The sequence below is a fragment of the Miniopterus schreibersii genome, assembly GCF_964146895.1.
Source record: "Miniopterus schreibersii genome assembly, chromosome: 1".
Taxonomy (NCBI): domain Eukaryota; kingdom Metazoa; phylum Chordata; class Mammalia; order Chiroptera; family Miniopteridae; genus Miniopterus; species Miniopterus schreibersii.
In genome coordinates, this window is record NC_138101.1 from 70708993 (window position 1) to 70723817 (window position 14825).

Here is a 14825-nt window from a genome sequence, read left to right on the forward strand (position 1 = left end):
AGCCTGCAACCCAGGATGTGCCCAGACCAGGAATAGAACCTCAGTCTCCAGGATCATAGATTGATGCTCAACCGCTGAGCTACGCTGGCCTGGCTGAGCTCATTTTTTTAAAAACTGTTGACATCTTTAAAAAATCTTGGTTGTTATGTGCTCTCCCTCTAGGGAGCATACCCCTGCCATTCCCTTTGCCCTCTCCTTCAAAAAATAAAAAAAAACTTGGTTGTTATTTTTCTTTCAGTGATGTCCCCTAATTCAGTGTCATTCAGAGAATTGATAAGGCCGTGTCCTATGCCTTCATCTAGATCAATAACAAACATTTAAAGCAGGCTGACTGCTGACAGATTTCTGAGGTTGCCTCTCTGCTGAAACCGCTCAGCAACTGAGTTTGGTGTTTAGCCAGCCAGGAATTTACCTAACGGCTTTCACAATAAAATGTTATGAAAACTTCATTGAGCTTGTGGAAATTCAGTCAAACTTTATATTTTTAAATGCCATATGAAAATTATATTCTTTAACCATTCTTTTGCATATGATTAACACTTAAGTGTTTTTCTCTTGCTAAAAGAAAATTGTTTAAAAATCCCACTGGATATAAAATGATGAATAGTGTTTTGGCTATAGGGGGTAATATACATGTGACTGCATACACCAAGGGCAAATGAGTTGGGCAGAAGGAGAATTTATATTAAATCCATTTATTTGAATGATAGGCTAGGGATGTTGGATTTTTGGAGGGGACTATTTTTTATTGAAAAAAACAACACCTTCTAAAAAAACCCCTTTTTCAAAAAACCACTGGGCCATTTTATTTACATAAACCTGTTCAGTGTGGTAATCTGTCCTATAATATTGGGTTAGTATGAATATTTTGAAGGAAAATAATTATCTTTTGGAATTTTAGGCTTCGGTGTTAGTTTGTATTTAGGTGAAACAGTTCACAGTGGTTAAAGTAGCTGATTTTTAGAATTCTTTCTCTTTACAGTTCTGTGACCGATTTACTAAAGTCTTTAGCCTGTTAAATATTTGGAAACTACCTCACAGGAATGTTGTGAGCAGTAGTGGTTCTGTTTTTACTGATCCATTTGAGTCTCACAGCAACTTTTTGTAAAAGTTCTTCCACCTCAGGTCACTCTCCCACCTGTTGGTATCTCCTTTAGTTCTTTCTGTCTGCACTTCCTCCTGCTCTAGTCTGGGTTCCATGCCACATCATTTTAATAGTCCTAAACACCTGAAACTTCCTTGCCTGTCTTTCCATGTCAGCCTTCAAAAACCCTAAATTCGTTATCAAATGTTTAAATAAAATTTAAACTAACACTGACCTATGGTCTGAGGTGAAGACAATAGATACCTTAGCTCCTGCGCCAAGGGCTTATTCTCCATGGAGGGTCTGCTGTGAAAGGAAGTGGTGCTGGGACCAGTGATACTTGTTGGGAAAAGGTGGGATGTGAATGAAGAGATGAGTAAAATTTAAAAATAGTTTCAGTAAAAAAATTGTGACAGATTAACAAAAATTGTGACAGAAAAAAAAAATTTAAAAGAGGTTAGAACTAGAGGAACCTACAGATGTAATTTTGGAAGAATGGTGAACTATAGCTGAAGACAAGGAAGAGGCAGAACCTAAATTTTCTAGATAATCTTTTATTAATATACAGCATAGTGTACATGAACTCATATTAGTGTACAGCATAGGCGCATGAACTCATATCAGACATTTGACTGCATAGAGTTTCGAAAGTTAAAAAAAGATAAAATCACTCAGTATGAAAAAACCTCCATTTGGCCAGTCAGGCATGGTTCAGTGTTTGAGCATCAACCTAGGATCCAGGAGATAGCGGTTCGATTCCTGGTCAGGGCACAGGCCCCATTTGCAGGCTCAATCCCCAGTCGGGGGCATGCGAGAAGCAGCCTATCGATGACGACTCTCTCATCATAGATGTTTTTGTCTATTTCCCTCTCCCTTCCTCTCTCTGAAATCAATATATTAAAAAAAGAAAAAGAAAAATCTCCATTTGATGCCAGGTTTTGTAGAACCAAAACTTGTTCCAGATTTATAATTTATTATAGTTTGAAATGTATATTTGGTTTGAAATTGATCAACGGGGAAAGATTACCAATGTATGGACTGTTTTGTGAAGTGACAAGCAAAAGGCAAAGCCCAGACCATATGCTTCATGGAAATGAGTGATGCGTTAAAAGCTCAGTGAAAGGCAGAAGGTGAGGATTTTAAAAATTAATTATGAAGAAGACTGCTAATTTACTAGTGAAGGTATAGTGGCTGGAAAAGCCAGAGGTGTGATATTAAGAGAGAAAATCCACTGTGAGGTGAAAGGAAGGTTGTTACTGCAGTCTTTGCACTTTGTATAACCAAGTGATAGACTCTTGGTGGTGCATTAATTTCCCAGTTTATACTTAACAGAATGCTTCTGCTAAAGTTCTTGAGAGAGGAAGGAGAAACCCTTTTCTGTTTTATTTGCTTGATTTAACTGTCTAAAGATAAAGTCTCCTTTTTTTCTCTGAGGTCTTATCAGGACAGCTTTCACAGGGTTTTGATATTTTCATTTCTTTACAAAACACCTTATAAGTTGCAAGGTAACTGGTAAATTGCTGTTAATGATTTTGTAAACTGAGATGCTTTATGAAGTTATTAATACTTGTAATCACTGGTAAAGAGAATTATATTCACCTTCCTATATTTTTATGAAGAATATAATTTCTGGAGAAGATTCCATTAGGTTAGTTTAGTTTCTTGGCCAATTTTTGTATATGGCACAGTTAAATAGTTTCTAAATGTTTCCATTGGAAAAATACTAAAATATTGTTCAGCGGGTGATCATATGAATTGTTTCACAATATAGATTTATTATATTCAGGTTTGTTGAATTTAATATCAATAGAACCTTTGTTTTCTAAATAAAATTCCACCAATTACAGATTCTGCCATTGTGAGTTTTTCTTTATGTCTTTATTCAATAACCTTTAATTTCTATAGCTCAAAATTTTCAGATCTAAATTTCATCGAAATATTTGTCCTGTTATATTTCAGTTAAAAAAATGTTTCCATATGTCATTTAAGGGACCGTCAGTTTTGTGTTGCCTATTTCACAGGTAATACGAATTATAAACTTTTCTTCTTACAAAGGAAGTAATATGGCAAAGCATTGGAAATAGAGTCATGATGGGGTCAAAATGCCCATACCTCTGCCAGATTTTATAAATACAGTCTAGTACCTTCTGTCTCCTTGTATTTTATATATTCAGTGACATTGCAAACATAATACGTTCGATAATTAGTTGATTTCTTCAAATCGACTTCCTCACATCAGTGTTCTGGCCTCCATTTCACCTACCTCTTTCCTCAGAAATGAGGGCTCTCTCCTCTTCCCCCGCTTGCTCCCCCACATCCGTTCATCTGCCCTCTAATCTTAACAGTCATCATTTATCGCCTAGACTACTTCAGTAACTTCCTGACTAGCTTCCCCATTCCTAGTCACCTGTTATTTCCATGTATTTTCCACACAACAGCCAGACTGATTTTTAATGCAAATCTAGTGTCATTTAGCAGCTTAAAAGCTTCAAGTGGCTTTCTTTTTATTTTAGGATAAAATCTTGATGTAAAAGAACAATCTAAGCCTGTTTCTACAGCTTCTCTTGCACGATTCTCTCCATTGTTCACTTTATTGTAGCCACATTACTTATTTTTAGTATCTGATAAACCAGTCCCATTCCCAGCTCGACATTTGCATGCACTGTTCCTGCCCCTCTCCATTTTCCATATGGTTAATTCTTACTAATTCTTCAGTCTTAATTTAAACAACAGCTTCTCAGAATGACTTGCCTAACTCTAGCTAATATCTGGTCTTCTCATAATATTTGTATATTTCTTTTATAGTAGTCATCATAATTTATCATTTTTTTTTTTTTTAACATATCTTCCTTGATTTCAGAGAGAGGAAATGAGCGGGAGAGAGAGAGATAGAAACATCAATGATGAGAGAGTCATTGATCAGCTGCCTAGCCCGCAACCCAGGCATGTGCCCGGACCGGAAATCAAACCCTGATCTCCTGGATCCTAGGTTGATGCTCAGCTGCTGAGCCATGCCTGGCCGGGCTATAATTTCTTTTTTTAAAAAATATATCTTTATTGATTTAAGGGAGAGGGAGAGAGGGAGGTAGAAACATCAATGATAAGAGAGTCGTCATTGATCAGCTTCCTCCCGCATGCCCCCGACTGGGGATTGAGCCTGCAAATGGGGCATGTGCCCTGACCAGGCATCGAACCACAATCTCCTGGATCCTAGGTTGATATTCTACCACTGAGCCATGCCTGGCTGTGCAGATAATTTCTATAATAAGTTATGATATTCTGTGTTTAATGTCTGGCTTGAAATCCAACTCTATGCAGCCTGAAGGAAGGAACCAAGTTTGTTCGCTACTGTATTCCTAGTACCTATAGATGTATAACAAATACTTGGTGATTGATTTTAATGAAATAAGTGCCATTATTATCTCTGCTTTAAAGATGACACAACTAAGCCTTAGGAAGGTGGTCAAGTTACTTGACCAAGGACAGCTAGTCAGTGGTAGGTGCATTCATTCACTTATACATTCATAAACTATTTGAGCGTGTATTTATGTCAGACAACATGGTAGGCCCTACAAATACAGTAGTGAACCCAAATAGCCACGTCCCAGTCCTTATGGTATTGATGGTATGGGGGGGAACATTTGAGCGAGAAAACCACAAATAAGATTTAAGTACAAATGTGGTAAGGAACATGAAGTGCTATGACCACCACTAGTCATAGGGAGGTAATATTTAAGCTGGGGTTTTATGATAAAAAAGAGCCAATCCTTTGAAGAGTTGCAGGGAGAGGGGTTAAAGTTTGTATGATCATAAAACTTGTGTTTTTAACCATTGGGCTCTCCTAAGGATTTCATGCTGAGTGAAGTGACAAAACTATATACTTCCAATTTGCTCTTGGCGTAATTAGCTAGTTATTAATATTAATAAAGGAAAAGAGCAAAGGGAGAGTTAAACGTTGTTGAGGATATTCAGCTGGGAAGCCAGAGGCGTATTTGCTCTACCAGGAAGCTACAGCTACACACTCCAAGGAATAGAGCATTGTCCCTCCAAGGGGATTAATACCCCTCCCTTCCCCTATCAGGTACTGGACTGTTTCGAGGAGAAGAAGGAGATGAGCACATGTGCAGTGAAATTAGGTGACATAGGGAAGGTGCTTGCCTGTCAGTCTAGCTTGGGGAACAATGGATTGGCTAGGGGGTGGGCCTCATGAGAAGTGCATGAAATCTTGGAAAGTTAAAATCCCCAAAGAATTCCCTCTTGTTTGCTTTTGTTCCCTGGTTCTTACTCTCTTGTTCCTGCTGCTTTATGACCCACACTTGCCTGTGCATTGGCTTCTTCTCTCTTCATAGCCATGTGACTTTAAGCATTCGCATGGCCCATGGCTGTGTGGCCCCCACACATGATGAACTGCAGCTGGGAACACAAGCTAAGATAGTGAGATGCCGGATTGGACTTTAATATGGAGCAGAAATTCTGGGCAGTGGCCTTTATTCTGGCCCTGCTGAAGGCAAGATTGGACTTTTTCCATGGCAGGATGGATGGAGATGAGCCCTTGGAGAGGAACTCCCTTAATTTTACATCATTGATGGGCTTTTGTGGAAAGCTGTATTCTTTTCCTTGAGGCACCCCAAGAACACCAGTTCCACTGATGACAGATCCTTTATTAATAACTAGCTAATTATGCCGTTAACACACTGACTGATAATTTTTGGGGAAGTACAATGTTATTCAGTGGAGAGCCAAAATTCCTAAGTGAAATAACGTATAATGGATTAAAGATTGCTACAAATTCTTTCTCATTCTCTTTGCATCCAGAGATTAAGTGTTTGCCCCCTACTTGAATCTGGGTTGGCCTTGTGACTTTGCTTTGACAAATAGAATAACCAAAAAGTGAGATAAGTGGAAGATTAAGAAGGGGGAGAAAATGAGAATTTATAGATAAAAAATTAACATGTATCTTATTTCTATTTTGTGTCTTATTTTTAGATTTCAGTTACATTAAAATTTTTTTTGTCTTTATTGATTTTTAGAGAGAGAGGAAGGGAGAGGGGGAGAGAGAGAGAAACATCAATGTGAGAGAGAATCATCAATTGGTTGCTTCCTGCACCCACCCTTACTAGGGATCGAACCTGCAATCTGGGTATATTCCCTGACCGGGAATCAAACTGGCGACCTTTTGGTGCACAGGATGATGCTCAGCCAACTGAGCCAGGGCTAAGTTACATTTTGTCTACATGCTACAGAAAAGAATTTTAATAAATCAATGAATTTCAAAATTTTATTTTATTTTTTAATCCTCACCTGAGGACATTTTTTCTATTGCTTTTCAGAGAGAATGGAGGAGAGAGAGAGAGAAACATTGATGTGAGAGAGACACATCGATTGGTTGCCTCTCACATGTGCCCTGACCAGGGCTGGGGATTGAGCCTGCAACCCAGGTACCTGCCCTTGGCTAGAATTGAACCTGGGACTCTTCAGTCCACGGGCCAGAGCTCTAACCACTGAGCAAAACCAGCAAGGGCAAAATTTTAAACCTAAACGTGCAAAATTGACCAATTTGAATGTCTTCCTGTGAGAATTTCTTGTTGCCATTTTACAAGGCCTATACATACAGTGTGAGGCACGAAAGGTGATCTGGCTTTGTACTTATGGAAGGATGGAGCATATGTTCTTTTCCTGTTCCTCCTCCTAAATACAGCTAAAAACACTGGACATTATATATGAAACAAATATAAGACTGAAAGGTGGACAGAAGAAAGTAAACTGACTGGGTATATTGGGACCTTAGGAATGACACAGCTCTGTTCCCTGGATTTTCTTTTTGCCTATATGTCCCAGACAGACTGGAGAAGCCAACAATCCAGCACCACCAAAGGGCTCAGACAAAAGCCCTGAGAAAAAGCCTACTTCATAGCCAAAGGACCAGGAAAGGGAGAGCCCACTAGATAACAGTTCAAGAAAACTGTAGCCCCTGCCCTCACTCTCGGTGTCAAAGGCCAGATGGGGAAACTAGACTTTTACCCTCAACAGCTGTATTGAGGTGACACTCTGCTGGGTGGTATCAGAGAAAGCCACGTGAGGGGCTGGGAGTCTCATCTCTGTAGAATGGTAACAAACACATCCATCCCCCTTCCTGCTGGGGTGGTGTCAGAGGAAACCTAGTAGAGTGAGTCAGGAATTTCACCTCACTTGGTGGTAATGATGCCATGTAGGGTACAGTAATGAGGAATCCTCATTCCAGCCAGGCTGGTATGAGCAGAGGCCAAGGGAGATGCTGAACTCTTTACCCACCTAGTATTAGTGGAGGCTGAATGGGGAGTCCCAGCTTCCTTCACCCTTCCATATGCACCTGGCAGAAACAGGGCAGTGCCCATCTTTGCCTGCTTCTTGCAGTGTCAGCAGAGGCCTGCTATAATAGAAGACTTAAGTCAGACCTGAAGTCTGATAACATAATACCCAAAATGTTGAGGCTTTAGTTGAAAAGCACGTCACATGAAAAACCAGGAAAAACTTGAGAATGAGAAGTCAACTGACAGCAACACAGAGATGACAGGTGTTAAAGTTATTTGACAAGGATATTAAAGCAGCCATTATAAAAATATTTTAATGATTAAATTGCACCTGAAACAAATGAAAAATAGTAAATCTCAGGAAGAAAATACGGGATACAAAGAAGAAACAAATGGAAATTTCAGAACTGAAAAAATATTACAATAAGTGAAACCAGTGGATGGCTCAATAACAGAATGGAGAGGGCAGAGGAAAGGATCAGTGAACTTGAAGACAAACAATAGAAATTACCCAGTCTGAACAACAAAGAGAGAATAGACTGGAAAAAATAAACAATGTCAGGGACCTGTGGGGCTTTAACAAAAGGCCTATCATTCTTGTCATCAGAATCCCAAAAAGAGAGGAGAAAGACAGTGGAGCTCAAAATATATTTTAAGAAATATGGACTGAATATTTCCTAAAGTTGACAAACCATAAACATATAGTTTCAAGAAGCTTAGTGAAACCCAGAGAGGATAACCTCAAAGAAACCCATGCTAAGACACGTCAGAGTCAAACTTCTGAAAACTAAAGACAAAAAAGCAGTGAGAGAAATATCATTTTACCTACAGTAGAAAAACAATTTGAGTTATAGTGGTTTCTCATCAGAAACTATGGGTGGCAGAAAGAAGTGGCACATTTTTTAAGTGCTGAAGGAAAAGAACTGTCAACTCAGAATAATATATTAGGGAAAATGTTCTTCACATGATTTATCCTGAGCAGGCCTACCCTAAAATAATAGAGGAAGTTCTCTAAACAGGAAAGTGACATAAGGGACGTGGGAACACTAGGAAGGAAGTACTAACAATGGAAACAGCAAACATACTGGTAAATTCAGTAGACATTGCCTTAAAGGTTGAAGAATAACTGTCTGATGGTGGTTCTCTTTGTTTATAGAGGAAATATTTAAGATGATTATGTAATCAGTAGACTGTGATATGTTGTGAAAATATAATGTAAGACCTAGAACAATCATTAAAAAAAGTTAAAACAATGAGATATATTCAAAATATACTATTGATAAATCAAAATGAAAGAAAAGATGTTCAGGTAATCCACAACAAGGTAGGGAACTAAAACAAAACGAGAGAACAAACAGTGAATTGTGCATCATGATCAAGTGGGGTTTATTCAGTGGATAAAGTGATATTACATATCATGTTATATTACATGATATCAGTGTAATTGACTTGTTAGCCAGCTAAAAAGGAAAAGGCACATGATCATATTAAGTGATGCAGAAAAAAAAGCATGACAAAATTTGACACATTCCTGAAACGCTCAGAAAACAAACAATAGATGGGAGCTTTCTCAACTTGATAAACAATATTTACAAAATAACCTAGAGCTAGCATAATACTTAATGGTGAAACACTGAATATTTTTACCTTGAGATCAGAACAAAGCAAGGATGTTTATTGTGATTATTTTAATTCAACACAGTACTGGAATTTCTAGCCAGGTCAGTAAGATAAAAAAATACTAAAGGCATGCAGATCAGAAAGGAAGAAATAAAACTTTTTAAATGACATTTAGTCTACATAGAAAATGCCAGAGAACCTACAAAAAAATTTCCGAGAACTAATGAGTTCAACAGGACTGTAAGATATAAGTTCAATACACAAAAATCAGTTGTATTTTCATATACTAACAGCATGTGGAAATGGAAATAAAAATGTATTTAAAATTACTCAAAAAATATAAACTTCAGTATAAATTTGAGAAGACATGGAGAAATTTGATGCGGAAACTACAAAACAGGAAAGAATCAAAGGTGATCTAAATAAGCAGATACTTTGTGTTCATAGATTAGAAGGCTCATAATAAAAATGCCAATTCCCTCCAAGTTGATAAACTGATTAAATACAATTCCTATTAAAATTTCATCAGGTTTTTGTAGATATGGAAGAGATGATTCTAAATTTATGTGGAAAGGCAAAGGAACTAAAATAACTAAGGCAACGTAAGAATCACTAATTTCAAGCCAGCACAGTAATCAAGACTGTGGTATTGGCAGAGGGATAGATACATAGATCAGTAAATCAAAATAGAGAACCAAGAAGTAATGCCAAATAAATATAGCCAATTGATTTTATTTTTAAATCCTCACCCAAGGATATTTTTTCCATTGCTTTTGAGAGAGAGTGGACAGAAGAGAGAGAGAGAAAGAAAGAGAAAGAGAAACATTGATGTGAGAGAGATACATCAATTGGTTGCCTCCCACATGCGCCCTCACCGGGGCCTGCAACTGAGGTATGTGCCCTTGGCTGGAATGCAACCCAGGACCCTTCCGTCCTTGGGCCGGCACTCTAATCACTGAGCTAAACTGGCCAGGGCAGCCAATTGATTTTTGACTAATACACCAAACTTTCTCAGTTCAGTGTAAGATGGGTAGTCCTCAACTTATAGTGCTGGAATAATTGGATAATATCATCAAAAACGAAAAAACCAAAAACCTTGATATGCACACCTTATAAAAAATCAACTCAAAATAGCTCATAAATTTAAATAAAGTTTTAAGAAGAAAATGAGAAAAATTGGGGGGTTTAGAGTTGGTGAAAAGTTCGTAGACATGACTCAGAAGTATAATTTATAGAAGAAAAATTGGTCAGTTGGATTTCATCAAATTAAAAAGTTTTGTTTTGTGAAAAACCATTTTAGGATGAAAAGGCAAGTTACAAACTGGGGAAACTTTGCCATCCATGTATTTGACACGTAACTCATTTGAAGAATATATAAACAGTTCTAAAATCTTAACAGCAAAGATCCAAACAGTTGTATTAGGAAAATGGGCAAAAGATGTGAAGAGGCATTTTACTGAAGAGGATATATGGATGTCAAAAATAAGCACACAAAAAGATGTTCAATATGACTAGCCACCAGGGAAATGCAAATTAAGACCATGAAAAGATATTACACACCTATCATTACAGCTAAAATTAAAAATAGGTAACCAAATGCTGGTGCGGTTGAGGAAGACAGAATCTCTCATACGTTGCTGATGGGAATATTTTCCACCTTGGAAAATGATTTGACAGTTTTTAAAAAAAATTTATTGTTGAAAGTATTACAGGCATCCCATTTTTTTCCTCCATTGACCCCCTCCACGTCGCTCCCACCACCTCCCCAGACCTTCACCCTGTTATTGTTTGTGTCCATGGGTTATGCATATATGCATATGACTTCATTGGTTAATCTCTTCCCACCCTCCACCTCCCCTTTCCTCTCCCCTCTGAGTTACGAGTCTGTTGCATGCTTTAGCGTCTCTGGATCAATTTAGTTTGTCAGATTCTTTTGTTCATTAGTTTCTTCTTAAACAAGACCCTTCATCATTTCATATAGTACTGGTCTGGTGGTGGTGAACTTCTTTAGCTTTTTCTTATCTGTAAAGCTCTTTATCTGACCTTCAGTTCTAAATGACAGCTTTGCTGGGTAGAGCAATCTTGGTTGTAGGTTCTTGCTTTTCATCACTTTGAATATTTCTTGCTACTCCCTTCTGGCCTGCAAAGTTTCTCTTGAAAAATCAGCTGACAGTCGTATGGGTGCTCCCTTGTAGGTAACTAACTGCTTTTCTCTTACTGCTTTTAAGGGTCTCTTTGTTTTTAATCTTTGGCATTTTAATTATGATGTGTCTTGCTGTGGGCCTCTTTGGGTTCCTCTTGTTTGGGACCCTCTGTGCTTCCTGGACTTGTAAGTCTGTTTCTTTCCCCAGGTAGGGGAAGTTTTCTGGAATTATTTTTTCAAATAGGTTTTCAATTTCTTGCTCTCTTCTCCTGGCACCCCAATAATACGAATGTTGGGCCTCTTGAAGTTGTCCCTTACACTATCTTCATATTTCTGGATTCTTTTTTCTTTTTGCTCTTCTGGTTGGGTGTTTTTTGTTTCCTCATATTCCAAATTGCTGATTTGATTCTCAGCATCCTCTAGTCTACTGTTAATTCCCTGTAAATTATTCTTCATTTCAGTTTGTGTAGCCTTCCTTTCTTTCTTTTTTTTTTTTTTTAAATATATCTTTATTGATTTCAGAGAGAGGACAGGAGAGGGAGAGAGAGATAGAAACATCAATGATGAGAGAGTCATTGATCGAGCCCACAACCCGGGCATGTGCCCTGACCGGGAATCGAACCCTGATCGCCTGGATCCTAGGTCGATGCTCAACCGCTGAGCCACGCCTGGCCAGGCTAGCCTTCCTTTCTGATAGGTACTTTATTAGGTCGTCGATGGTCTCACTTATTTTCGTAACAGTCTTACTAATATCCTTGAGCAACCTTATAACTATATTTCTGACTCTAGCTAGTAGCTTGCTTGGCTCTATTTCATTTAGTTCCTTTTCTGGAGTTTTTTTCTTTTATTTCCTTTGTGACATGTTTCCTTGCCTCCACATTTTGGCTGCTTCCTGGTGTTTGTATCTATGTATTAGATATAGCTGCTATGTCTCCTAGAATTTGTAGAGTGGCTTTGTTTAGTAGGTGTCCTGTAAGGTCCAGTGGCTCAAGCTCCCCAGTCATCTGAGCTGGGCCTTCTAGATGCTCCCCTGTGTGGGCTGTGTATACTGTCCTATTGTAGTTGAGCCTTGGTTGCTGTTGGCATGACCTGGAGGAATTGACTCCCAGGCCAGTCGGCTGCGAAGACCAGCTGTAACTATAGCCAAAGAGCTGCTGTGCTGGAGACACCCCTATGGAGCAGGATTTACTTCAGTGGAGCTTTGGTGTTCACCAAGTACGCCCCTTGAGTGTGTCACTCGTGGATGTGGTAGGGTTGTAATACAGCGTGGTCGAGTCTGACCACCAGGTTCACTGTCTCTGGGGCCTCCTGGGAGGTGCAAAGTCAGCCTCTGCCAGTGCCTTTCCCAGGGCCACCCAGAATGAGCTACACAGCAAACCGTAGTTACTTGTGTTGGGCTTGGCGTTGTCCAGGAGAGGCCAAGCTCTGAACCAATGCAGGCTGCCACTAGTGCCAGGCCTGGGGCCACTTATCAAGCCTTATGGGGCACGCTGAGGCTAGCTGCTGCTTGTTTGAGAGATTTTAGGAAAGCCCCAAGCATGAGGCTTGAGAGGCCACTTACATAGAAAAGCCACTGGAAATGGCCTGGATGAGCTGCCGGTGGGGAGGGGCGGGGCCTCCGGGAATCATGGGGCGGGGCCAAAGGTGTGAGTCAGGTGCTGGAGATTCAGATACGGCGCCTGCCTGCCGGCTGTGTGGGGGGAGGACTCCCCAAAGGAGCAATGGCCTCTGCCAGCTCTTCTGTCTTGGGTCCTCTTTTCTTGGCCATCATTTTTTTTTTTTTTTTAATCCTCACTCAAGGATATTTTTTCCATTGCTTCACAGAGAGAGTAGAAGGGAGAGAGAGAGAGACACGTCGATGTAAGAGAGGCAACATCGACTGGTTGCCTCTCACATGCCCTGACCAGGGCTGAGGATTGAGCCTGCAACCAAGGTATGTGTCCTTGGCTGGATTTGAACCCCGGGCCCTTTAGACTGCAGGCTGATGCTCTAACCACTGAGCAATACCTGCTAGGGCTTTATTGATGTTTTAGAGAGAGGGGATGAGGGAGAGAGAGAAACATACATGTGAGAAACATTGATGTGAGAGTGAAACATCAGTTGGCTGCCTCCTGCATGCTCTTTACCTGGGATCGAGCCTGCAACCTTGGGCACGAGCTCTGACTGGGAATCATACCAGCAATCTTTCTGTGCACAGGATGATGCCTAACGTACACTGACGAGGGCTCAATAATGTTTTTTTAAAACTAAATATGTATTTTTTCCTATACCCCAGCAATCTCATGCTTAGACATTCATCCAAAACAAATGGAAACTGGATTTCACACAAAAACCTTTGTATTATTGTTCATAGTGTTTTGCTTGTAATAGAAAAAACCTGGAAAGAACCACATTTTTTTGCAATAGGTGAATGGTTAAATTGTAGTACATCTGTACCATGGAATACTACCTTGTCATCAAAAGGGAGTAATTACTGGTGCGTGCAGCAACTTGGGTGGGTCTCAAGGGCATTAAGGTAAAACTCAAAAGGCCACATACTCCATGCTCACATTTACATAATCTCAAGTGATAGAACAGAAGTTGGGAATTGGGTGGCTGTGGCGGAGAGCTCAAGAAACGTGGGGTACTTACAGCCTTTCTTAAGTGAAGTGGGGAATGGAAAGGCTCAAAATATACTGTTAGTTGTTGAAGAAGGAAGATTCATAAGTGTATTACCTAAAATTACATGAACTAACAAATATATTAGGAGAAGGAAGGATCAATAAGAGCAAAAAATGCCCAAAATGTGAATCTGCATTTCAAGAAGGAAGTGTCATGGTATGTTACTTAAAATTGTATTAACTAACAGTGATATGGTTATATTGGGAGGAAGAATTGATAGTAGCATGAAATGATTAGGTAATATTCAAAATGGGTAAATGAAAATCTGTGCTGTCGCATGGCAGCCCTGACAACATGCGAGTCCTTGAAACATGGCTGATTCCAGTTGAGGCGTGCTGTGAATATGAAATACACATTGGAGTCTGAAGCATACAAACTGAAATATCCCATTAATTTATTTGCAGTGACAAAATGATATTATTTTAGACATATTGGGTTAAATAAATCATTAAAAGTAATTTCACTGGTGTGGCTCAGCTGTTGAGCATCGACCTAGGATCTAGGAGATTGCAGTTCCATTCCCGGTCAGGGCACATGTCCAGGTTGTGGGCTCGATCCCTAGCAGGGGGTGTACAGAAGGCGGCCGATCAATGACTCTCTCATCATTGATGTTTCTATCTCTCCCTCTCCCTTCCTCTCTTTGAAATCAATAAAAAAATATATTAAAAGAAGAAAATTTGCAGTTACATGTGTTACTTGAATTCTATTCCTCTAGAACAGTGATTTTGAACCTTTTTCATCTCATAGCACACATAAACTAATAACTGAAATACTGTGACTCACCAAAAAATGTATTTTTTGCTGATCTGACAAAAATATAGGTATAATTTTGATTCATTCACACCATGCAGCTGTTGTGTTGGCTGTTGTTATTTTTTTAATTTGACAATCTAAGGGAAAAAGGTCAGTGACCCTGACTAAATAGTCCAGTATTGCATGTTGTAAAAGTTCTTGCAGCACACTGGTTGAAAATCACTGCTCTAGAATCTATAGTCTAGGATGGGTGGGGAACCTTTATTCTGCCAAG

General features: G+C 39.3%; 1 protein-coding gene across 4 annotated transcripts in view; it reads left to right on the forward strand.

Moving 5' to 3' along the window:
- WDR37 (WD repeat domain 37) overlaps positions 1–14825 on the forward strand; it is a 69745-nt gene that overhangs the window by 2375 nt on the left and 52545 nt on the right. The gene's annotated exons all lie outside the window — the stretch shown is intronic.